Source organism: Sorex araneus, chromosome 2 (assembly GCF_027595985.1).
Source record: "Sorex araneus isolate mSorAra2 chromosome 2, mSorAra2.pri, whole genome shotgun sequence".
In the NCBI taxonomy this organism is placed as follows: Eukaryota; Metazoa; Chordata; class Mammalia; order Eulipotyphla; family Soricidae; genus Sorex; species Sorex araneus.
The window spans coordinates 114,465,843-114,492,589 of NC_073303.1; the positions used below are offsets into that span (position 1 = coordinate 114,465,843).

General features: G+C 36.3%; 1 protein-coding gene across 2 annotated transcripts in view; it reads left to right on the top strand.

Moving 5' to 3' along the window:
- CSMD3 (CUB and Sushi multiple domains 3) overlaps positions 1 to 26,747 on the top strand; it is a 1,180,343-nt gene that overhangs the window by 160,730 nt on the left and 992,866 nt on the right. The gene's annotated exons all lie outside the window — the stretch shown is intronic.

Below are 26,747 nucleotides of genomic sequence, written 5' to 3' on the forward strand. Positions count from 1 at the left end.
GATGCACCAGGGCTGGAGAGATAGTACAGCGGGTTGGGAGTTAACCTTGCACAAGAACACCCTGAACACCCTGGTTCATCTTCTGCTTCCAGGGTCCTCTGAACCCCACTGGGAGTGACGTCTGAGTGCAGAGCCAGGAGTGATCTCTGAACACTGCCACATATGGCCCCTATATCAAAACAAAACTAAAATAATCATAAAATTTTGATGTGCCTCAGGAAGCTAATGAGTCTTCTTAGATATCAGTTCTTGCTTCAAAATCTTCATATTAATCATTGGAAAGATCTCAAGGACAGATGGGTTTTCTCAAACTTTTGGTTAACATAAAAGACTCTTTCACATCTGAGTGAGGCTAGGATTCAAGAGTATACAAATCATTTGTTGTTTCACACTAGGCAGGTTGCCAAAAAGAGAATTAAGGTGGCTTTTAGTGAAAACAGAAACTAAATTAAACTATTAAAGCAGGGGTTAAAACATAAAGCAGAAGATGTCAATAGCAAGTTTAAATATTATGTTCTACGAATTGCACATATTCCTTATTTTATGCTAACTTTTTGGAAGACTTGCTTCTACTAGCCTGCTTTCAGTGGCACAGTATTGAGAGCTTAAAATCAAATTGTACTTGGTATAATAAATGACTAGTGATATTTCAGGTGCTAGCCACTTTCCATAAACATTAATTGTCTTCATCTGTAATATAGTATGATAAAAATGGCTGCTTAATTATCTCTTTGGACCATGGTCTGTCCCTAATTCAAATATTTATAGTAACAGGAGCTATTCTAAATTTTTTATAATTGATGAATCTAAAATTTATCTTAAGTATTCTAGATTCATTTAGATTTTATAATATGTTATATTCTAAGGTTAAACATATTTACTCCCTCTGCTAGAAAGGAACATTTTCTGCATACAAAGTATCTGTCAGACTATTTATATACAATCCCCATAATATCATTCCAGATACTCTTCTAATACTATTATACAGATGAGAAAATTAAATTTCAGAAATATTGGCAAATTCTCCAAGACCACAAAATTAGATTTCCAAGAGACCGAAGTTTGACTTTAAATTGGTTAGATCATAGCTCATTAGTTACATTTACTTATGTTTTTCAAATATGTCACTTTGTAATATGGATTACAAGATTTAATATGAACCAGATAACTATCAAATCGGATAGCTTTTTATTGACTACTTATTTTATAAAGTTATTTTTCTTAATCTAAATTAAAATGCTTTGACATTCAAAGGTCTAAAAAAAGGTTTGGTAATGATATTAGGGTCTACATTTTAAAAATTCACCCACTTGAAATTGTTGCAGGATTTATATTCCGAGTCATATTTCTGTCATAAAAACGATTATGTAAAGGCTAAAGAGATATTTCAAGGAACAGAATGCAGGGGGGACAGGTTAGACCCCAGTAAAACTTTCTCCACTGAGCAAAAGAAGAAAAAACTGCCTAGCAGAAAGACAGGTTAAGCCCCTGAGCACTACTGGATGAGTCCAGAAATCAATACAAAACAATATACAATCAAAGATTGTATATTGTATAAGAGTAAACTATTCCTGCATTTTCCATTTCAAAGACTCAATAAAATTATAACATAATCCTTGTTAAATGCACACTTAAAATCACTTATCTTAGGAACAGGAGGAGTAATAAAATTTTACTGATATATATACCAACTATAAGACTTCATAATATCATTGACAGACAAATATTGTTATCCTCAGCTAATTAACTGAATGGATTTTATTGGGCATTATATGTTTGCTTAAAAAATGGACCATTTGAAAACAGAAATGAAATTTTAGAACTGTGAATATACACGATTCTTGGATAGTTTTAATAAACCCATGGAATATGGAATTTTGTCACAGTAGGTGCCAATATACATGTAGTAACTTTTAAAAAATTCATGAAAATAAATAAATAAAAAATTGTGAACCTATTATAGAAATATAATCTCATTCATTTAAAGATGCTTCCTTGGGGCTGGAGCAATAGCACAGCAGGTAGGGCATTTGCCTTGCACGAGGTTGACCTGGGTTCAATTTCCAGTATCCCACATGTTCCCCTGAGCACAGCCAGGGGTAATTCCTGAGTGCAGAGCCAGGAGTAACCCCTGTGCATTGTCAGGTGTGACCCAAAAAGCAAAAAAAAAAAAATGCTTACTAAGTACAAAAGTAAAATTATTTCTCAGTAACAATATTCAATCAAAATGAAAGCTATATTAAATATAACAGATGCCACATCAGATGTAGTGGGAAACTGGTAATAACTGAACATTTAATATTTCAACCTGTATTTAAAAAATTCCCTTCAATAACTTCTAAATTCTCTTCACAGACACCAATGACTTATTATCTAACAAGAAAACAATTAATATTCATTTTCCATTTTCCAATCTCTTTCTTTACTTTGATTTCTATCTGTAATAAATTCCTGTTATGGCCATTACTCAATTAAAATGTATTTTGGTAATCATGCACTTAACGCTAATTAACACCTTGTTTTCTTTTGCTTATTAGCTTCACAAAATACATATCTTTCTCAAAAAATGTTTCATGATTTTTTTTTGACTCAACATGCCATGCATATAGTGGCACACTGCTATAGATATGTTTTTATTAAACTGGGTTGTGACCTCATGAGTGTGTATGGTGGCATGTAGCTGAAAATACGGGTCGTGAAAATTTTGTTTTAAATTACATTTATGATTTGTCATGAGTATATGTGTGTATACATATATACATATATATACATATTTACCTATATGTATTTTATATACCTAGAGTATATTCAAATTTCTCAGTTGAGAAGGGTATTAGTGGAAAATGTTTAAGAAGCTTCAAACTTAAGATGACCATACATGTTTATTTCTATTTGCATACAATAAAATGAATTCACTAAATTTCAATTATGAGTACACTGTTTTCTAATATGTACATCTGTATCATTTTCAGAGTTTCTATTAAAACTAATGACACTATTAGTATGTGTCATTATGGCACATATTTATGGCACAGAATGCAAAATATTTTCTAAATATTATAATTAAAGGGATGGTTCTATATATATATGTATGTGGTAATTGTTTATATTCATTTAAGATTTGGTAAAACTAATTGCCAAGAAATTGGAAAAACAACTGTAAATCACTATAAAATACCACAAATCATTTAAAATGAAGGGTTCACAACATACAGTGTTACCTGACATTTCTCAGAGATCTTGATTTTTGACAATCTGGTTTGAGTTTGTTTTATTTTACTGCAAAGAACTTTCCATTTTGTGACTGCAATAAAATATAAAACTCAGCTTTATAAGCCTCTCCTAAGGTTTTTGATTTAAGGTTGTTAGAAAAGAAAGGAGACTTGGCTGAAGGAAAATTCTATTTTTTTTCAATTTTATTTTGGGTTTTGTTCTTTTTTGGGCTACATCTGGGTATTACTCTGGGCTTACTCCTAGGTCTGCCCTCAGGGATGACCCCTGTAGGGGGTGGGGGCCACTCTGGGTACCAGAGTCAAAACTGTATTGACTGTAATGCAAACACTTTACCATGCTTGACCCTCTGTACTATGTCTTAGCAGCACACCGCTCACCCCCCAGCACTTTCTGGTTTTTATTTATTTATTTATTTTTGCTATAAAAATATGGGGAAAAAAAAAGACTTGAAATATTTTGGATGCAGATAGAGAACAATCACACTGGCTGCAGGCAGAAATAAGAAGTTTGCATACTTAGGCTGTGTTTATTTATAATTAGTCACACTAGTAGCAACATCATGTGCGCATTTGGACATGCAAATCTGAAATTGAAAGGCAAAGGCAACCTAATAATTCACAAACAGAAACCAGGGAGGGAGGGGAAAAGTGACACCTGAGGTTTTAAAAGGAAAAGTTTTGATCAGTAAAAGGAAACTGTGTATGAAAGCTTGAGGACATGGAAGACAGTCGAGGCACAATGAACAGCTAATTCAACTTCTAGGTCAAACTTTCCTTGGAGTGAATGAGAGGTCAGAATTGCCTGTGAATTTGGCAACACAAAGGTGATTTTTCTTTTCCCCCACAGCAGTGATGTGGACAAAATTGAGATTGAAGTGGATGGGTTGAAGAGAAAAGAGGATGAAACAAAACAGAAAATATAGACTACTGCCTATACAAAAAAAATGATTGATTTGCCTTGGTTTGCCTCATTTTTCCTTTTACAGGCCAGTCTTAATGGTGCACAGTTTGTGTGTGTGTGTGTGTGGGGTGGGGGGGGTTGTGTGTGTTTGGTAGTTCCCTCTGGTGCTTGCAGAACTTCATAAAACTAGATATCAAATCCAGGCCTTTAGCATACAAAGCATTTATTCAGTTCAATGAGCTATTTCTCAAGCCCTACAAAAAATGCCTAATGTGCAGTTGTTAAAAACAAGAGATAGGGGCTGGAGAAACAGCACAGCACATGGTCGACCCAGGTTCGATTTCCAACATCTCATATGGTCCCCCGAGCATCGCCAGGAGTAGTTCCTGAGTGCAGACCCAGGAGTGACCCCTGTGCATTGCTGGGTGTGACCCAAAAAAGCAAAATAAATAAATAAATAAATAAATAAATAGATAAATAGATAAACAAATAAATAAATAGATAAAAAGAAAAACGAGACAGTCTAGAAGTATTGGGTTAGCCAGGAGATATTTTTATGTGCATGTATATTTATACTGTATCACTGTATCACTGTTATCCCGTTATTCATCAATTTGCTTGAGCAGGCACCAGTAACATCTCCATTCGTCCCAGCACTGAGATGTTAGCAGTCTCTCCTTACTCGTCTTTCCCAAGGAATGGAGGCTCTTTGAGAGTCAGGGGAATGAGACCTGTTATTGTTACTGTATACGCCATGGGAAGCTTGCTAAATTCTTCCATGCGGGTGGGATACTCTTGGTAGCTTGCCGGGCTCTCCAAGAGGGACAGAGATTGTATATCAAAGAATTTGAGCAAATATGTTAAAACCAAACACGTGTGCTGCTTTAGGCACATCAGTGGGCTAGTCTATAGAGATAGTCTTTAGTAAACACAGACATGTAAACCTCTTTTCACTTTCAGACTCCAGGGTTACAACACCAGGAAAACATGCCTCCTGCAAATAAGCAAAAGTACATTGAAGTATTTTAAAAATTTATGGTTGATGTCAAGTAGAAGTCACAATTGTTTATGTAAGAAGTTCAAAATTCCATAAGTTCACAGAGAAGGGAGAGTTCATGTGAGAACGGAAATGGGCTGGCAGAAACACAGAAATGGGAAGACCTGCTTCTCACTTGCATATTCTCACCATTAATTGTTGAGTCGTATTACTGTATCACCCAGCCGCAATTTTCAATAGGAAAAATTGTTTGTTTTTCATTTTGGGGTGACACCCAGCAGTGCCCAGGGGTTACTCCTGGCTCTGCACTCAGGGATGACTTCTGGCAGTGCTGGGGAATGTCGTAATGGATGCCAGGGGTCACATGCAAGGCAAGCGCCCTATCTGCTGTACTATTGCTCTGACCCCAATAAGCACAATTTTAAAAGAAAATTGACTCCATTGGTGGTCAATTAACTTTACTGCATTGAAAGGGAATATTTATACATGAATTAATTGATATGCCATATATGTTTTGTAGGCTAATAAAAAAACTGTAGGTGTTGGAGTGACAGTTTTAGGATTGAGGTGTTTGCCTTGCAAACGGCAGATCCCAGTATTATTCTTAGCATTATATATGGGCCCCTCAGAGTGTCCAGAATCATCCCAGAGCACAGAGGCAGGACTAATTTCCTTTTGCTTCCTGAGCAAAACCGGGTATGGCCTCCACAGCAAAACAAGAACTTGGCCTTCCATAGAAGAACAACTTTTTTGTGATGCTTAAGGAAAGAAAACAGTGGTAGACTGTTTCCCTAAATGGAAGGTAGCATCCTACCTATGCCCACATTCAAGGGAGTGAGCTTCAGAGAACTGAAAGATCCTTATAGGAAGGCTTCTTGTATGTCCAGATGTGAGAGTTTCTGGAATATGTTTTTTTAGTGTTCTGTAGTTCTCTCTACTGCTTCAAGTATTGCTTCAGGCTCACTCAAAACAGCTTATAAAACTAAATTTCGATTTTTGGCAATAGATTCTCACAAAATATTTAGCATGTTTCTAAACTTATTTTTTTCCATGAGTTTCATATCTTAGTACTTATATGAAAATTTTTGTTTGGGGGCCAGAGATATAGATCAGCAGGTGGGGAGTTTATCTTATGTGCGGCGGACCCAGGTTCCATCGACAGCACGCCATATGGTCCTCACACTGGCCAAGAGTGATCCCTGCACACAGGCCAGGAGTACGTCCTGAGCACCAATTGTTCGATCTTTAATTAGCATAATTGTAGGAAAGGATTTTAGTTTTTACTCTGCCCCTCCCCTCTCAAATTACTGATCACTATTTTAAGTCTGCTACATGAAATATTTTTTTTTTGTGGGAAGATGGGATCTTAATATGATTGCCATTTCATACTTTTGAGATTCCTTCTTCCTTTTTCAAACTTTCTTTTTCAGACGTCTAAAATAATATCGTAATCCAGAAGTTGGCTGTTCCAATTTTAAAAGGTTGTAAACCTCTTCGCATTGATTTATTGAAAATCAGCCAACTCTTATTTTAACTCCATATTTTGGATAGATATGTGCATTGCAGTCTATTTGTGATGCAAAGTATAGTTTAATAGATTCCTAAAGGCAAGCAAAATTTTCTCATGCCCACTTATTGTCTTTATAAACCCCTTGATCTAGATTTATATGCTAAGTCAGATCATGATATGCTTTTAGCATCAATGAAAAATACTCCACCAAAATGGTGTCTTTACCAGAAGTTCTTTACATTTCTAATATATGGTAGTTACAATTTTATTTAGATTGTTTCACTATTCAGATTAAGCAAATATTTGAATATGTCATTGTAATAAAAGCTGTAAATAGACATTTCTGTAAAAAAATTAAGATTAATTAAAACTGTATAGACCAGTTAAGTATGTCACACATAAAAATAACTTTAAAATGTTATTATGAAAAATTGTCTAGGTATTTTGAAAATAATATAACTGTAATTACTATGAATGGGCACAAAATAAATGCACAAATTTTAATATATACTGTTTTTTTTTTTTAATAGTGAATCACCTTGAGGTACAGTTACAGACTTGTAAATTTTTGTGCTTGCATTTCAGTCATGCAATGGTCAAGTATCCATCCCTCTACCAGTGCCCATTTTCCACCACCAATGGTCCCAAGATCTCTCCCATCATCCCTGCCCTGTACTCCCTCCCCTGACCCCGTCTCTGTGGCAAAGCATTCCCTTTTGCTCTCTCTCTCTCGCCTTTTGGGTGTTGTGGTTTGCAATTGATATTAAGTGTTGATCATTTTTGGTCTATAGTCTGTTTTCAGGATACATCTCCCATCCCAGGCATATCCTCCTAGTACCATTTACTTGGTTTTTCCTTCTCTAACTGAACTGCCTCTTCCCCCCAGTATGTGAGGCCAGCTTCTAAGCTGTGGAGTAATCCTCTCAGTGCTTATCTTTAATAATATTGAGTGCTAGTCTCCCAATCTGTTACTTTATATTCCACAAATGAGTGCAATCTTTCTATGGCTGTCCCTCTCTTTCTGATTCATTTCACTTAACGTGATACTTTCCATGTTGATCTACCTACATGCAAATTTTATGACATCATCTTTTCTAACAGCTGCATATTATTCCATTGTGTAGATGTACCAAAGTTTGTTTAGCCAGTCATCTGTTCTGGGGCATTCGGATTTTTTCCAAATTCTGGCTATTGTAATCAGTGCTGCAATGAACATACAAGTGCAGATGTCATTTCTACTATACTTTTTTTGCGTATCCGGGATATATTACCAGGAGTGGTATTGCTGGGTGAAATGGGAGCTCAATTTCTAATTTTTTGAGAATTGTCCATATAGTTTTCTCAATAGGGCTGAATCAGTCAGCATTCCTACCAGCAGTGAAGGAGAGTCCCTTTCTCCCAACATCCACAGCAACACCAGTTGCTTTTGTTATTTTGGATGTAGGCCAATCACAGTCTCTGTGGTGTAAGGTGATATTTCATTGTTGTTTTGATCTGCATCCCCCTGGTGACTAGTGATGAAGAACATTTTTTCATGTGCCTTTTGGCCATTCAGATTTCTTCTTTGAGAGTTTCTGTTCATTTCATCGCCCCATTTTCTGATGGGGTTCGATGTGTTCTTTGTCTTAAGTAGTTATGAAGTCTCTATAGTAAAGAGATATTTTCTTTGCTGGAGGGATAGCACAGTGGGTAGGGTGTTTGCCTTGCGCACGGTCAACTTGGCGATTCCACCGTCCCTCTTGGAGAGCCCAGCAATCGACCAAGAGTATCCTGCCTATACGGCAGAGCCTGTGGTGTATTCTATATGTCAAAAAGAGTAACAACAAGTCTCACAAAGGAGATGTTACTGGTGCCTGCTCAGCAAATCGATGAACAATGGGACAACAGTGCTACAGTGCTATTATAATCAATATAATACTAATGCATATTAAATTTCAATAATATGTAAGTATCAATACAGAGATAATGGTTTATACACAAATTACTTTGATTTCATTTTTGTCAGATTAAACTTATTTTTTGTCATATAACTTATTGAATTGATATATATATATCTCATCTGATAAATGTTTCATCTTATTGTTAAACTTCTCTATTCAATTTCTCTACTTAATGTTTTTTATGTTCCATAAACTAATTTCAAAATACAACTCCAGAGTGTGACATAAATGTGTAATAAAAATGAAGACAATGCAAAATCTCTTTAGTATGTAAATTAAATAAAAATTACTGGCTCTGAGCATTTGTGCAAAGCAATTGTATTTAAGGTAATAAATATACTGGCCCTACTTTGAAATCATTAGCATATCTCTATTTTTGCATTTATTCAACCATAGGGCTTTTCTGGTTACATCAATTTGTATTTGACACTTCTATTGAATATTGCATAATTTACATCACTGATTTGCCTACCTGAGCAAATCGAAGATCAACGGGATGACAAGTGATACAAGTGATACATCATTGATCAGATTCCATTCAATAAATATATTTTATTTATCTTAAGAATTCTTTTTTATTTGTGTGGGGGTGGGGATCGGGGCTGAGTGGTGTTCTAAATGGTTTCAGGAGACCTGGGTGCTCCTCCCAGAGATTTTGGTGAACAGGATGATTCAGTGTGAGGGCCACAGTTGTGGAACTATTTTTTTTTTTTTGGTTGTGGAACTATTGGGGAACCTCAGTGTCAGGAATTACCTAGTCCCCTCAGGAGACCATGTGGTGCCAAAGATCAAACTAGTGTTGCTGCATGAAAATTTTGCACCATAACCCCTGATCTGTCTCCCTGGCCCTGGGTTTCATTTTAATAAATAAGACAATGTTCATTCAAATGATGATTTCTTCTATAGTTTAAGTCTTAAGAAAACTACTTCATTGACTTCATTTCCAAGTTAATTCTGTTAGGGGAAAAATAAAATCACTAAATGCTTCCTTCCTTATGATGATAATTTTTAAACTCTTTAGAGCTCATTTCATTTGCATTCTATATTTTTTCCACACTTAATTGAAGGACAGACAAGATACAGAAGAGCTGAAATGAGATGGTCTGACTTCTTGAATTTGTCAAATTAATACATCAATATAATTAGCACCATAATCAAGAAAGGGGCATTATTCCATCAACTTAAAACAAGCTATCTACTCCCTCAGTAAAACTCCTACTCCAATAACATTGAGCATGGCTGTGGCTAGGCTCCAGAGGTCTTTGGCCGCCAGGAGCTCTGCTCGGGGTAGGGAGGGAAGCTGGAGCCCATCCCCTCCGAGGGGCCCCGGGGAAGACAGCCAGGCGAGCGGGCAAGAGACTCTCTGCGTCTTTCTCTTCCGGGAGCTGGCTTTTAAGTCTCTGGATACAGCCATGCTCAAGGCCCCTCTCCACACGTTTGGACGAGCCTCACGCATGAAGGTACCAGCAGAGGAACCCAGGTGTGTGGGACACCGGGCTGAGACCTGCAAGCCTCCTGGGGTTGGTACTGGGCCTCCTCCACCCAGATTTCCATTTCCCAGTAGCTAGGTGGTCACACCCAGGGACTGCCTCTGGCGCCGTGAAATCCCATCCATGCTGTGAAATTGCATCCAGAGACTTAAAAGCTTCCAGGAGCTTGCTTTTAAACTTGCTCCCGGATATCTTATAGCCTACTTCTCCTCTGGGAGAACCTGACAAACTACCGGAGTTTTCTGTCCACATGGGAGAGCCTCGTAAGGTCTCCATGGTGTATTAATATGCCAAAACCAGTAACAAGCTGGGTCTCATTCCCCTGACCCTGAAAGAGCCTCCAATGTGGCATTATTGAGAAGGATGAGTAGAGAGAGGCTTCTAAAATCTCAGGACTAGGACAAATGGAGACGTTACTGAGACCACCGAGAAATTCAATCATCAATGGGATGATGATGATGATGATGATGATGATGATGATGAGACATTAATTTTGCTTGTTTTTTTTACTGTAATTAAATGGAGCTACTGCGGCAGATCTTTTGTTCAACATCAGCATCCTGCCCACACAGCATCATAATATTAAAATTCAAACCTGAGTACTTACTAGTCTAGACTTTTTTGGTTGCTACTTTGTTTTTCTTATTATATGCTATTTGCTCTAATATTAACTCATATCTTGGCTTATTAGTAACTAAAATTGGGGCTATTATTAAAATGTTATAATCATTTTTTATATAAATACTAAATTTTCACTGAAAAATAACTACATGAATATACTTCCTTTCTTCCTTTTCCTTCCTCTGGCTTTTGGGCCAGCTCCTATTATTCTAAGGGATTATCCTGGCTCTGGGCTCAGGGATCATTCCTGACAATATACAGTGCCATGAATCAACGTAGGGCTGGAAGGATGGAAGGCAAACCTCCTTGACCCATGTATACATATTTTTCTTATTAAAGAAACTATCAAATTATTTTTCTTTTTTGTCAAATAATTAAATAATTTTTACTTTCATGAGCTGTGTTTGAAGGTTTGTTTCTTGTTCTTGCCAGCTCATGATATCTTTGTCTTTTAAGTTTAAAGCCATTTATTATTGCATTCTCATATTGGTCTGTATTTTCTGATTATTACAAAAATTTGACACTTTTTATTTGCTTTCTCGCAATTTGGATTGCACATTAATTAAAATTTTACTCATCTTTGTCTATTTTCCCATAAGAATTTCAAACTTTTCTAATCTTTTTGTACTCTTTACTTATTCCTGAGAAAAACTCTTTATGCTCTGCCTTCTCATGGACTTACTTTGTATCTTTCAATAAATACATGTTATTAATTTATTATAATTTTATTTATCAAATATTTTATTTTATTAAAATTTTATGCCTAATTTATAAAAATTACATAATTGCGGGCCACAAAAGTTTTCCCTAATACTTTAATTTAAAGTGACTTGTTCAAAATAAATAAATAAATAAATAAATAAATAAATAAAATTACTTGTTCATTTATCTTGTTGTAAACACAGTCTATATTTTAATATTAAATATATTACATAGGTTAAAAATTATAAAACTATACATAAAATTTATAATTGTGTTATACAGAAAATCCTGATGGAATTAAACTTGTTATGGATTAATATCTAGAGAAAACACATTTTTGGTTTGATTATAAATTTAAGGATATATATGTCTATATGTAGCACTGAAGTACTGTTGTCCTGTTGTTCATCAATTTCTTTTAACAGGCACCAGTAATGTCTCCATTGTGAGACTTGTTGTTACTGTTTTTGGCATATCAAACACGCCATGGGTAACTTGCCAGGCTCTGCCCTGTGGGGCAAGATACTATCGGTAGCTAGCCAGGCTCTCTGAGAGGGACAGAGGAATCGAACCCGGGTCAGCCACATGCAAGACAAACTCCCTACCCACTGTGCTATCACTCCATCTAGTCCATGTCTGTACGTATAGACATATTTCAACATCATATTGAAATGCAATCCTTTTTCACCTATACCTCAGTTTATCACCCAATGAACTATTTATTTATGAATGTTACCTATTTATGAATGGTTCTGTTTATGAATTCTTTATTCTATTTCACTAGTCTATTTGTTACTCCTTTAACAAACTGCTAGTATAGATGTCTTTTTATAATAGATCCATGAGAGCTTAGATGGCAGCTTTTCTAATTCTTTAGTAATACATGGAAATTTTCCTAGCTATAGCACAGCGGATAGGGAGTTTGCCTTGCACACTGCTGACCCAGATTCGATTCCTTTGTCCCTCTTGGAGAGACCGGCAAGCTATTGAGAGTATCCTGCCCACACAGCAGAGCCTGGCTAACTACCCATGGCATATTCGATATGCCAAAAACAGTAACAAGTCTCACAATGTAGATGTTACTGGTGCCCACTCGAGCAAATCAATGAACAATGGGACAACAATTCTACAGTGCTATATTAATAAAAGCAATTTAATTGAAAATATGTAGATATTGTAGTGAACAAAAACTAAATATATTTTTATTTATCAGTCACTGGTTTGATATTTTTATTATTGCATAGGCAAAATATAAATTACATTGAATCTAATTTTATTAAAGAGGAACGTTTGCCTTCATAAAGTGTATAAATTTTTGTAGTCAACCAAATTTGAAGTCAGTCAATTTTTGAGTGATTTTTTTTCTGGGATTTTATTTTTGACAGAATGAGAGAAGAGGGTATCTATGATGGGATAATTTTGAACATGCTATATGCATTGCCTTCAGTGTAACTGTCTATTATTTAATTTGGCTCCTATTAATATATTTAACATCATGCAATCTCATCTCTAAAATATTACATTTTTGTCACATTTACATAAATATTACATATTCTTCATAAAATCATTATGTACATCAAAGAGAAAATTCATTACATTATTTTTTAAGTAAAAGGTACCTTTTATTCCAATGAAAAATGGGACTTAAACTGGTATTTTCCAAAAGTTCATTTAAATTGGTACTTGTTATGAACACAGAAATTATCTTATAATTTTATAACTTATAATTTTGTAAACTAGCTTATAAAGCAGTAAAATAAAATTTTGTTCTCTTGCTATCATAATTATATTCTTTTATCTGTCCTTTAGGGTCAATAAAAATATTTTTTCAGACCCTTTCACAACAGGGTCAACTTAAATTTGCAGTGACCAGAGAAACAGTATAGCAGGTAGGGCACTTGCATTATATCTGGTTGAACTAGGTTCTGTCCATAGCTCCATTTATGGTCCCCTGAGGACACCAGGAGTGAACCCTGATCACAGCTGATGTGGCCAACAACCTCTCCATTTAGTTTTCAGGAATTTTTTGTCTTCACAGTATTAACTTCTAAATCTATCATCTAGCACCATAAGCGTCTAGACCATGAACATCAGCACTATTAATAACAAATTAACTTAACTAAATTAAATTCAATAATAAAAACAGACAAAAAGCAAAAAGCATGCTGTGTTTTCTGTTTTGTCTCTAGTAGTAAAATTTATATTACTTTCATATAAAATTATTTTCATATTTATGATAATATTTAGAATATAAATCATTATGCTTATTAGAAATTATACTAATTTTATCTGCACTTATATAAAACTTCTGACTTTTAGGGAATGAAATAGTTCAGACTTTCATTTTTGTTTTCATTCACCATATATTATTTCACATTGAAATAAACTATTACCGTGATTCTCATTATATTTCTTTAACTCATAAAAATTCTAAAGTTATGTGAGTTTCCTCAGGAAATAGTGATGAGGTAGTGATAGGTAGAAAAGCAGATAACTCACTTTCTTTCATGTGGCCAACTTGGGTTCAATTTTGGCATCCCGTGTGGTTCTCTGAGCACTGCCAGGAGTGACTCCTGAGTGCAAAGCCAGGATTAATCCCTGAGAATCACTAGGTGTTGCCTCCAAACCAAAAATAAATAAATATAATTATAATAATGTCATTTGCATTGTAGTAAAAAATGATTTCAAAACACTTTTGAAGGTAATTTAAATTATTCTAAGTTAATGTCTTGTATATATAATACCAGGGAAAATTTAAGAGTTGTATCGTAAGATTCATGGTCATTTCTTAAATATTTATCATGTTATTTGATAAAAATATCGGTCTTGGCTTTAAAATATGTTATCTTTCTATTTTTCGATAACATAAAGAGTTGACTTAAAAAATTAAAATGCAAACACACTAATTTTCTTAAATATTTTTACTATAAATAATCATTGACAATTGCCTGTATTTATTTCACTTTTTTAATTTAAAATATATTTCAAATAAAATCTGATTAATGCAATGTAAGTATTTTGTAACACTGTGGGTATTTACAAGGACTCATTTTTCTGTTGGACTGGAGCGATAGCACAGTGGGTTGGCCATTTGCATTGCACGAGGCCGACCCAGGTTTGATTCCTCCATCCCTCTCCCGGCAAGCTAAGGAGAGTTTTCTGCCCACACGGGAGAGCCGGACAAGCTACCCATGGCGTATTTGATATGCCAAAAAACGTAACAAGTCTCACAATGGAGACGTTACTGGTGCCCCCTATAGGGAATTGATGAACAAGGGGATGACAGTGCAACAGTGCTACAGTGTATTTTTCTGATACTATTTAGAACATCTGGTGTGTCTGTGACTCTTTATGGGGAATAGACATCACTAGTTTTCGTTACTTCCAGTTTTTGCGGAATGTATTCTCTGTTATTTTTGCCCATTTTCCTAGTGCAGTTGTTAACAATGTGCTCTCTAGGGCAGCCAGATATAGTAAGGATTACCAGGGTCACCCGTGAGCTTCTTCTGGGAGATAGTCCTGGATCTATGTTGGACTGGGTATAAACCCGGGTCAGCCAGGTGCAAGGTGTTACATCTTATCCTCTGCACCATCTCTTCAGCCCCAGAACCTCGGATTTTTAAGGACTCTTATTGAATGCAGTATTAGCCATGAAATATCATGCCATTTTAACGGAAAATGAAATCATGTCATTTTCTCAGGGATGAAAGAGGAAGGCACCAAAAAAAAACACGGCTGCTTGATTATCTTGTTTATATTGCTCTACACTATTCATAATCATATACTTCTGTGTTTCCCCAGCTTCTTCTGACTGGGTTTCCTTCTTGTGTTTACCCTGCCCTACTTGTCATCTTCCTAATCTGTGTCATAGGTCCTGTTTATGAAGTGAAATGGCCACTTGTGAACCCCTTGGAAAACCCTGGGTTCGGTAGGAAACGTACACTGATGACAAGACTAGTGTTGAAAGATTATATGACTAAACCCCAATCATGAGCTATTTTGTAACTGTGTATCTCATTGTGGTTCAATAAAAATAAATAAGTACAATGTTAAAACAAACAAACAAACCCTGAGTTGTTTTCACTGACTGAAAAACAGTGATGTACATAACTGCCTTAGTGCTTATATATATAGATATCTGTATCTCAGGCCATCTATGTAATTTGGGGGTTGTCAATACCCAGCAGTGTTCAGAATTTACTCCTGGTATTGTGCTCAGGGATTGCTCCAGGCAGGTTTAGGGAACCATATGCAGTGCTAAGGATCAAACCTGGGTTGTTGGTGTTCAAGGCGAGCACTTCTACCCGTTTTTCTACTGAGTTGTTCCTATCTTAGTCATTTTGATCTCTACTTAGTACAAGTTCCTACCATTGTGAATTTGTCTTCCTCAAAGACATTTTGTTAGGTGTGTGTGTGTGTGTGTGTGTGTGTGTGTGTGCGCGCGCACGTGCGCGTATATATAGAGATAGATTCAGTATCATTGTCAAAAATTAGGCATATATATAAAACTTTTATCACATATCATGCATATTATATATGTAATCTTTCAACAATATTTTTTATTAAGTCAGGTATTACCATGGTCATATTTTCCTTTTAACATTATAATTACTGACATCTTTACAAAACCATGAGTTATTTTTCTGTGCCTCATGTATTCCAATATCAATGGCATATGCATTATCTATTCTGCAGAATAGTGATTACTTTGAATCTGTACTTGTTCTTAAGGCTTATTCATTGATTTTGAAATCAACTGTGATTAAGGAGGCTAATAGCCTGTTTTAGCAGAGAATTTCTCAAATCAGCTGAATCATTTTTAAGACTGGTTTAGCCACAGTAATACATTACGATAATTCATCTCCAAAAAATCTGACTGTGAATAATTAGAAATTCCTACAAGAATGTTAAAGTTATAATACAATATTTCTCAGCAGCAGTGTTACAGAATAAAAGGCAGTGGATTTTTATAAAACCAATGAAACTAAAAATTATTTCTTTAGTTCAGAAAATCTAGTAGACCATTCCATGTGAGTTCTGTAAGTGAGGAATCATAAATCTCTGAGTTTTAGTAATATTGCTAGTTCTTATTTCTATTCCTATTACTTTTGGGGGGACCATACTCAGCATGCTCATGTTTTTTTCCTGGCTCTTTGCTCAGAGATCACTCCTTGCAGTGCTCATGGGACCGTAGCTGGTGCCAGGATTTGAACCAGGATCTGTTTTGTGCAAGGCAAACACCTTATCCACTGTACCATCCCTGTACCGTCCAGATAGGCCCCACTAACTTTTATATTTTTAATTTATTTTTAGTTTTTATTTTAAACAAAGACCTTTCTTCTCTGTCCTTTGTCAATTTCCATGTTTACTCTCCATTTATTTTTTATATTTTTATTAGTGAATCACCATGAGTTACAGTTACAAACTTATGAACTTTCATGTTTGCATTTTGCTTATATCCCTCCACCAGTGCCCAGTCCCCTCCACCAATGTTCCCAGTATCCCTCCCACCCTCCCACCACATCCCCCCACCTCACCCCACCTCTGTGGCAGGGCATTCCCCCTTGTTCTCTCTCTCTCCTTTTGGATGTTGTGGTTTGCAACAGAGGCACTACATGGCCATCATGTTTGGTCTATATTCTATTTTCAGAGTGCATCTCCCATCCCGTGCGGGTCCTCAAACCACACTTTACCTAGTGTTCCCTTCCCATGCGAGCTGCCCCTTCCTCCAGTATGTGGGGCCAGCTTCCAAGCCTTGAAGCCAATCTCCTGGTATCCATTTATTTTTAAAACGGATTATTACATACATTCTTTTTCAGTTAATTTTTGGGCTACACCCATCCCCCCAAACAGCAGTGCTCAGGCTTACTCATGGTGGGTTTGGAGGACCATATGGGGTACAGTGATTCAACCAGGGTTGACCTCATGTAAGGCGTGCACCCTACTCACTCTATTAACATACATACATTCTTTTACAAATAAAGTTTTAAAAGTTACAATCAATTACAATAGAAACATTATATTCAAGTATATTACTTCAAAATCCTTTTGATTGCTTTCTTAAACGTTATTAAGATCTAAGCATTCTTTAGACCAGAAAAATTAGATTTTGTGCTCTCCCCAAAATCTAATCATTCTTTATAAATTAGTCTTCCAGAATTAATATCATTGCACTGTTAGAGGTTAATAACCTTAGTTAGATAACAGGTATAATTCTTATCTATCAGTTCAAATACTTTAAGTGTCTCTATTACATTTGCTGTAAAATGCCACATTAAATAAATCTTAAGTGAGAAGCCTATTATTTAAAGAGCATATGCATTGACATATTAAGTTGCCTTCACATAATTTAAATTTCTTTCAATTTCAACTATCAATAGTTATTTTAGTACTTTCCATATTAATCATTATTATGAAATTTAAAGCTAATTAATTCACCCTGTAAATAATTACTCATTGTTATCTGAAACATCATTAATGTACTCAATTTTTTCTAAGAAGAAGGAGAGGTTTTCAACTGGCTGATTGGAGGGCGAGTCAGGGGCACCTGTCTTGCATGCAGAGTTCGGATTTTGATGGTCAAGTTCCTCCTGAGCACTCTGTGTGGCACTGCTGGCTCTAGTTCTGAAGACCTTAATTTTAGTGGCTTTAGAATCACAACACATTTCTTCAGTCTTAACTACAAATTATCTAATTAAGATACTTTGTTATTAAGAGATTTATATGGAGATGGTAGAGAAACAAAGATGAATTAGATAGTATTCTGTCCTCATAAAAATTATTTCCATAATGGAAATAATGTTATAAAAAGAAAAACTTTGGAGCTCTAAGTTCTAAGTTTACATCTGCTCTATTGCCTACCATCTGCATGCATTTTAATAAGTTCTGATCTTTTTTCAACTGTGATATCTTCAAAAGTAAGAGAATTAAATATCCTAATAAACTATTTTTAAAGGAAGCAAAAAAAAGTCAAATACTATTCAACTTTATCTTGCATCAGTGTGAAATAAATTACTTGGTAATATAGCATAATAAGTTCACAGTATATGATAAGCAATAAATTTCTTCATATTCCAATGAAAATTATTCCATAATTATCCTTATCCTGATGACTATGGTTTTATATAACCTAAGAAAATATTAATTAAAGTGAAATTTATATTATAATTTATAAGTTATAAAAGATAATTGCATTGCATAAAAAAAGTTTAAATTTATGTTTTTATGTCCTAAAGTACTTTGAATATATATGAATAAAAACGCAATTTCCTCTTAACTTTTGTGGATTTCCGGACTAAGAGTATCTATGTAGACTATCTGAATTTTATTGACCATTGGAGTTTCTTTACACTCTTATGGTTCCTGCAAATATGTTAAGAATACTATTTTGCTGATTAACAAAGACATTTTTTCCTGATAGCATTCGCATTCTCCTACTGCCCTAGTTTATCAATTTAGTAGTTACTTATCAATGTCTTTTACATGTTATATACTGTGTGAAGTGCTCATAATAAACCAGTGGCTTCCAAACACTAATTTCATCTTAATGTGTAGGGAATGAAAAGAGATGTTTCATATACAAGTAAATGTATAAATATTATATATAAAATGAATTTTCACAAAGAAAAGAGACTAATGAGATTTGCAACAAAAAGAGTATTTTCAAATCCATCAAGCAATGCATTACAGAAAGGAGTAAAGCAAGTCACTGCAAATCCTCATATTCTACAACTATAAAAATAAGTTAAAAAATACATCATCACACATTTAGTGAAATAAAATAGAAAAATAAATTTACCATACAACATGCCACTACATGTTGATTATGTAATAATCACCGCTGGAGATTAGATATTGTGAAAAGAAAAAAAAAACTTTCCATTTTCTTAATCATTAAGATAGTTTCATGGTAAAGGTACATAAAATATTATGTTCAAGATTGGATTGTTAATCATTTTGGAATGAATATAAATATGAGATTTCATATAAATTAATTTCATTTCATTTCCATATTTTAACAAAAATTAACTGGCATGTTTTGAAATAGAGTATTACAACATTTTCATTAGTTGTTGTTTTGTAGTATCTTTAATTGAAAAACCCACCAAAATACTCTTTTCTATCCTCATATTTTGTGAAGCCATTCTTTTCAGCCAAAATCATCAGAATGGAAAGAAGGAGAAAGGATCAATCCAATTACAGGGGTTAGTTTTATGGTATAGGACAGGATTAAAATTTTAGTGGTAAGTTTAATGTCCCATATATAGACTGATTAATAATGATGCACAGCTGAATTTTAACAAGATTTTACAATGAAAAATTACTTTACACAAATTATTATTATTTTTTTTTAATTTTATTTATTTTTAATTAGAGAATCACCATGAGGGTACATTTACAGATTTATACACTTTTGTGCTTATACTTCCCTCATACAAAGTTCGGGAACCCATCCCTTCACCAGTGCCCATTCTCCACCACCCGTAAACCCAGCATCCCTCCCACCCTCCCCAATCCCATCTCCCCCCCACCCCACCCTGCCACTGTGGCAAGGCATTCCCTTCTGTTTTCTCTCTCTAATTAGCTGTTGTGGTTTGCAATAAAGGTGTTGAGTGGCCGCTGTGCTCAGTCTCTAGCCGTCATTCAGCCCGCAACTCCCTTCCCCCACATGGCCTTCGACTACAATGTAGTTGGTGATCGCTTCTCTGAGTTGACCTTTCCCCGGAACGTGAGGCCAGCCTCGAAGCCATGGAGTCAACCTCCTGGTACTTATTTCTACAGTTCTTGGGTGATAGTCTCCCACTCTGTTATTCTATATACCATAGATGAGTGCAATCTTTCTATGTCTGTCTCTCTCTTTCTGACTCATTTCACTCAGCATGAAACTTTTCATGCCCATCCACTTAACTACAAAATTCTTGACCTCCTTTTTTCTAACAGCTGCATAGTATTCCATTGTATAGATGTACCAAAGTTTCCTCAACCAGTCATCCGTTCTGGGGCATTCTGGTTTTTTCCAGATTCTGGCTATTGTAAACAGTGCTGCGATGAACATACATGTGCAGATGTTGTTTCGATTGTACTTTTTTGCCTCTCTGGGATATATTCCCAGCAGTGGTATTGCTGGGTCAAATGGGAATTCAATATCTAATTTTTTGAGAATCGTCCAAATTGTTTTCCAGAAGGGCTGAACCAGTCGGCATTCCCACCAGCAGTGAAGAAGGGTCCCTTTCTCCCCACATCCTCTCCAACAGCGGTTGCTTTTGTTCTTTTGGATGTGTGCTAGTCTCTGTGGTGTGAGGTGGTATCTCATGGTTGTTTTGATCTGCATCTCTCTGATGATTAGTGATGCAGAGCACTTTTTCATGTGCCTTTTGGCCATTCGTATTTCTTCCTTGGTAAAGTTTCTGTTCATTTCTTCGCCCCATTTTTTGATGGGGTTGGATGTTTTCTTCTTGTAGAGTTCAACCAGTGCTTTATATACCATTGATATCAACCCCTTATCTGATGGGTATTGTGTAAATATCCTTTCCCATTCTGTGGATAGTCTTTGGATTCTGGTCACTGTATCTTTTGCGGTGCAGAAGCTTTTTAGTTTAATGTAGTCCCATTTGTTGATCTCTGTTTTTACTAGATTGCTTAGTTCTGTATCACCTTTGAAGATACCTTTATCTTCAATATCGTGGAGGGTTTCGCCGACATTGTCTTCAATGTACCTTATGGTTTGTGGTCTAATGTTGAGGTCTTTAATCCATTTTGATCTGACTTTTGTGCATGGTGTCAGGTCAAGGTCTAAACCCATTTTTTTGCATGTGGTTGTCCAGTTGTGCCAACACCATTTGTTAAAGAGGCTTTCCTTGCTCCACTTCACATCTCTTGCTCCCTTATCAAAGATTAGATGGTCATACATTTGGGGTTGTGTGTAGGGATATTCCACCCTGTTCCATTGGTCTACGGCTCTGCCTTTGTTCCAGTACCATGCTGTTTTAATTGTTACTGCTTTGTAGTAAAGTTTGAGGTTGGGGATGGTGATGCCTCCCATCATCTTTTTCCCAAGAATTGTTTTAGCTATCCTTGGACGTTTGTTATTCCATATGAATTTTAGGATTGCTTGATCCATTTCTTTGAAGAGTGTCATGGGTATATTTATAGGGATCGCATTGAATCTGTATAATGCTTTAGGGAGTATTGCCATTTTGACAACATTGATTCTCCCTATCCACGAGCAGGGTATATGTTTCCATTTCCTCATGTCCTCTTTGATTTCATGGAGTAGCGTTATATAGTTTTCTTTGTAAAGGTCTTTTACTTCCTTGGTTAAGCTGATTCCGAGGTACTTGATTTTCTGGGGCACGATTGTGAATGGGATTGCTTTTTTCATGTCCCTTTCCTCTGCCTCATTGTTTGCATATATGAAGGCCATGGATTTTTGGGTATTGATTTTGTAGCCTGCAACTTTACTGTATAAGTCTATTGTTTCTAAGAGTTTCTTAGTAGAGGTTTTAGGCTTCTCTAGATATAGTATCATGTCGTCTGCAAATAGTGAGAGTTTGATTTCTTCCCTTCCTATCTGGATGCCCTTAATCTCTTTTTCTTGTCTAATAGCTATCGCAAGTACTTCCAGTACTATATTGAAGAGGAGTGGTGAGAGTGGGCATCCTTGTCTTGTGCCTGATCTCAGAGGAAAGGCCCTTAGTTTTTCCCCGTTGAGGATAATGCTTGCCGTAGGCTTGTGATAGATGGCTTCGACTATCTTGAGGAAAGTTCCTCCAAACCCCATTTTGGCGAGGGTTTTCATCATGAAAGGATGTTGGATCTTGTCAAATGCTTTCTCTGCATCTATGGATATGCTCATATGGTTTTTGTCTTTACTTTTGTTGATATGCTGGATTATGTTGATTGATTTCCGAATGTTAAACCATCCTTGCATCCCTGGGATGAATCCCACTTGGTCGTGATGTATGATCTTTTTGATGAGTTGTTGGATCCTATTTGCTAGTATTTTGTTGAGGATCTTCGCATCGGTGTTCATCAGGGATATTGGTCTGTAATTTTCTTTCTTAGTGATGTCTTTGTTTGCTTTTGGTATTAGGGAGATGTGTGCTTCATAGAAACTGTTTGGGAGATTTCCTGTTTTTTCAATTTCCTGGAAAAGTTTGAGGAAAACAGGCAGCAGGTCTTCTTTAAATGTTTGGAAGAATTCGCCAGTGAAGCCATCTGGGCCTGGGCTTTTGTTTTTGGGGAGGTTTTTGATCACAGCTTCAATTTCCTTAACAATGATGGGTCTATTCAGGTATTCCAAGTCTTCTTTGTTCAGTCTTGGGAGATTGTAAGAATCGAGGAATCCATCCATTTCTTTTAGGTTCTCCTGTTTTGTGGCATATAGACTTTCGAAGTAGTCTCTAATGATCTTTTGAATCTCACTGGTTTCTGTTATGATGTCCCCCTTTTCATTTCTGATTCGATTTATTAGGGTTCTTTCTCTTTCTTTCTTTGTGAGTCTTGCTAGCGGTTTATCAATCTTGTTTATTTTCTCGAAGAACCAGCTCTTTGTTTCATTGATCTTTCGGATTGTCTTTTTGGTTTCCATGTCATTAATTTCTGCTCTAATTTTTATTATTTCTTTCCTTCGATCTGGTTTGGGTTCCCTTTTCTGGTCCTTTTCTAAGGTCTTGAGTCGTGAAGTCAAGCTGTCTATGTGGGCCCTTTCTTCCTTCCTGAGGAATGCTTGGAGAGCTATAAATTTTCCCCTTAACACGGCTTTAGCTGCGTCCCATAGGTTTTGGCAGCTCGTGTCTTCATTCTCATTTGTTTCTAAGTATTTTTTGATTTCTTCCTTGATTTCCTTCCTGACCCACTCATTGTTCAACATTGAATTGTTTAATTTCCAAGTGTTTGACTTGATTCTCCGTGTCAGTGAGTGGTTAGCTTCTATCTTCAGCGCATCGTGGTCTGAAAAGATGGTTGATACAATTTCTATTTTTCCGATTCTATTGAGGTATGTTCTGGGGCCCAGTACATGGTCTATTTTAGAAAATGTTCCGTGTGCACTGGAAAAGAATGTGTATTCTTTCTTTTGGGGGTATAAGGCCCTGTATAGGTCTATTAGGCCTCTCTCTTCAATTTCTTCTTTCAGAGTCAGTGTTTCCTTGTTGAGTTTTGTTCTTGTCGATCTATCTAGAGGCGATAAGGCCATATTGAAGTCTCCGACTACTATTGTGCTGTTAGTGATGTCCTCTTTGAAGTCTGCTAGGAGTTGTTTTAAATATTTAGCTGGTCGCTCATTAGGTGCATATATGTTTAAGAGTGTGATTTCTTCCTGTTGAACATATCCCTTGATAAACAGAAAATGACCTTCGCTGTCCCTTTTAATCTTTTTCAACCTGAAATCTATGTTGTCGGATATTAGGATGGCCACTCCAGCTTTTTTACGGGGGTTGTTTGCTTGCAGGATTGTTTTCCATCCTTTGACTTTGAGTCTATGTTTACTCTGTTTGTTCAGGTGTGTTTCTTGCAGGCAGCAGAATGATGGGTTTAATTTCTGGATCCATTTTGCCACTCTGTGTCTCTTGATGGGTGCATTTAGGCCGTTGACGTTGAGAGAGATTATTGTGATAGGATTTTGTGTCATAATTCTGTGGTATTTGTTGTTTTTATGTGGCTCCACCTTGTCTTACAGTAGTCCCTTGAGACCTTCTTTCAAGTTTGGTTTTGAGTCTATGAAGGACCTGAGCTGTTGTTTATCCGAGAAGTAGTGTATGGTTCCTTCGAGTTTGAGTGAGAGTTTAGCCGGATAAAGTATTCTTGGTGAGGCATTCATTTCGTTGAGTCTTTTCACTATGTCCCACCATTGTCTTCGGGCTCGGAGGGTTTCCTCTGACAGGTCTGCTGTAAATCTGAGGGGTGCTCCTTTGTATGTAATTTCTTTCTTTGACCTTGCTGCTTGCAGAATTGTGTCTCTATCCATAGCATCCGTCATTCTGACTATGATATGCCTTGGAGTCTTTTTATTCGGGTCTCTTTTTGCTGGTACTCTTCGGACTCCTTGTATCTGGATGCCTCCAGCTCTGGGAATTTCTTAGCAATGATGTCTTTGACTGTGTTTTTTTCATTGGGGTTACTTCCCTGTGGTTCTGGTACTCCAATGATTCTTATGTTGTTTCTCTTGAAGTCATCCCCCAGGGCTCTGATTCGCTCTATAGCCATTTTGAGGTCTTTGGCCATGATTTGTTGTTGTCTATAAGCTTTCTGCAGCTCATCTTCCAGGTCGCTGATTCTTTCTTCAGCTGTAGTCATTCTACTGTTGAGGGCATCTAGTGAGATTTTTATTTCATCTACCGATTCCTTTATTTGTGAGATTTCCGTTCGAAGATTTGAAATTTCTGCTCTCATTTCTGCTCTCATTTCTTCCTGAATTTTCTTGGTAGACCGTTCCAGCGCTTCATTCATCTCCTCCCTTAGTTTATTGGATGTCTGTTCCATGGTTGCTTGGGGTAGGTCGACTCTCCTCCAGATCTGCTCTCTAAATTGTTTATCTGAGAGGTCATAGATGTGAGTAGCCCCCATTGATGTTTCTGGAATTTTTTCTTCTCCCTCTCTTGGTGGAGGGGATTTTCGCTGCTTCTTCATATTGTTACGGAAGTATAGAGTTGGAGCTCTGTAGTTATTTGTTCCTTTTTCCTGAGAGGGCGGGCCGCAGTTAGGGGGCCCGGGGACGAGCCGGGGCGCAGAGGACACGGGCTGGGGCGGCTGGAAGGTCTCGGGGAGTCCAGGCGGCGGGAAGCGGGGCGCGGGAGGGCCACAAATTATTTAAAAATATCGTGCATCGACAGAGAAACTAAAGCGGGTCAGGTGCTTACCTTAAACTTGGTCAAGTGGGTCTGGATCCTTGCCACCATATATGGTCTCCAGAACACCACCAGGAATGGTTTCTGAGCACAGAGACAGGAGTAAGACAGTATAACCAAATGTGGTCCAGCCCGAGAGCCCCCCATAAAACATATTACAAAATATGAAGTAAAGAAATAGAAAGCAATTCAACTGGCTTTTATTAATGAGCACAAATAAAAGATAAGTGCAGAAGTAAAACAAATGCATATTGTTTTACTCTTTTATATAAAATTAATTCATCTTTAAAATGTTTATGATACATGTAATATAATAAATGGACATTTAAAATGTTCTGTCCTAATATAAATACTTATACATATGGATCAATGCACTGCAGTAAAAGTTTTGGATTTCTCAATAATATTATAGTGTAAATAGACCTAAAGTGAACTGATTTACTCTGTATAGCAATGAAAACAGCAATTCCAGGATAGATTCATTTGATAATATAGAATATTGGTAAAAAGCAAGTGTCTAATATAAAATGTTATAATCCCATTGCATATACTTCTATATTAAAAAGTAGCATTAGGTACTGGAGAAATAGTGCAGTGGGTAGGACACTTGCAGTGAATGAGGCTGACTAGTTGAACTCTCACACCATGTATGGTCTCCAGAGCACTGTAGAAGTAAACCCTAAATACAGCTGGCTGTTTCTGGACAAGTGCCTTTGTCCCTAGCCCTAAGTTATATTTTTAAATAATTTGAAGAAAGTAATTTTGCATTAAACCAGTATGTAAACCAGAACAAAGAAAATAATAGAAGAAGAAATTTGTAGAAAAATTATCTTTAGTACTTCTATTGAAATCATATCCCATGAATATGCTTTCTCTCTCTCTCTTTTTTTTTTTTGGAGGGGGGCCTATGGGGTTGAGGCACCGAAGCAACACTCAGAATACCCAGCTGCGCGTCTGCCATTATAAGCCCAACTGACTGGTGTGTCACTGCAAGGGCCTGAGGACTCATTGCTGCTTGGCCCCCACAGTACTGGCGGTGCCTGGGCTATTCTGGAAATGCTTCGGGTCCTGGGCCACACCCAGTGATGCTCAGGCACCCCCAGGGCTGAACCCAGTGAAAGTAAAGGGTCCACGTGGTGACAGGAATTGAACTCAGGAGGGTGCATGAGGGCATGCTCCCTAACTCTTATCTGATCTCTCGGCCCAGTTTTATTCTTACTTTTAATTTTAATATTTTGGTTTAGAAAAAGTGTATATTAGAGAGCACCATCTAGATGATAAGACTAATACATTTTAATACATTATTAACAAAATTAGCAACATACCATTGGTAAATAAAAAGTAAATATTTGATATGTGAATATATGCCACATTAACCCCAAAGTAATTTTCAGTTATTCATCTTTATGGAAATTTCTATTAGATTCAAAATTGTCTCCTCATTTTTAAACATTTCATTTTCCCAGTTCACTTTTGCATAAAATCTCTTTCTACTTTAAATTTTAG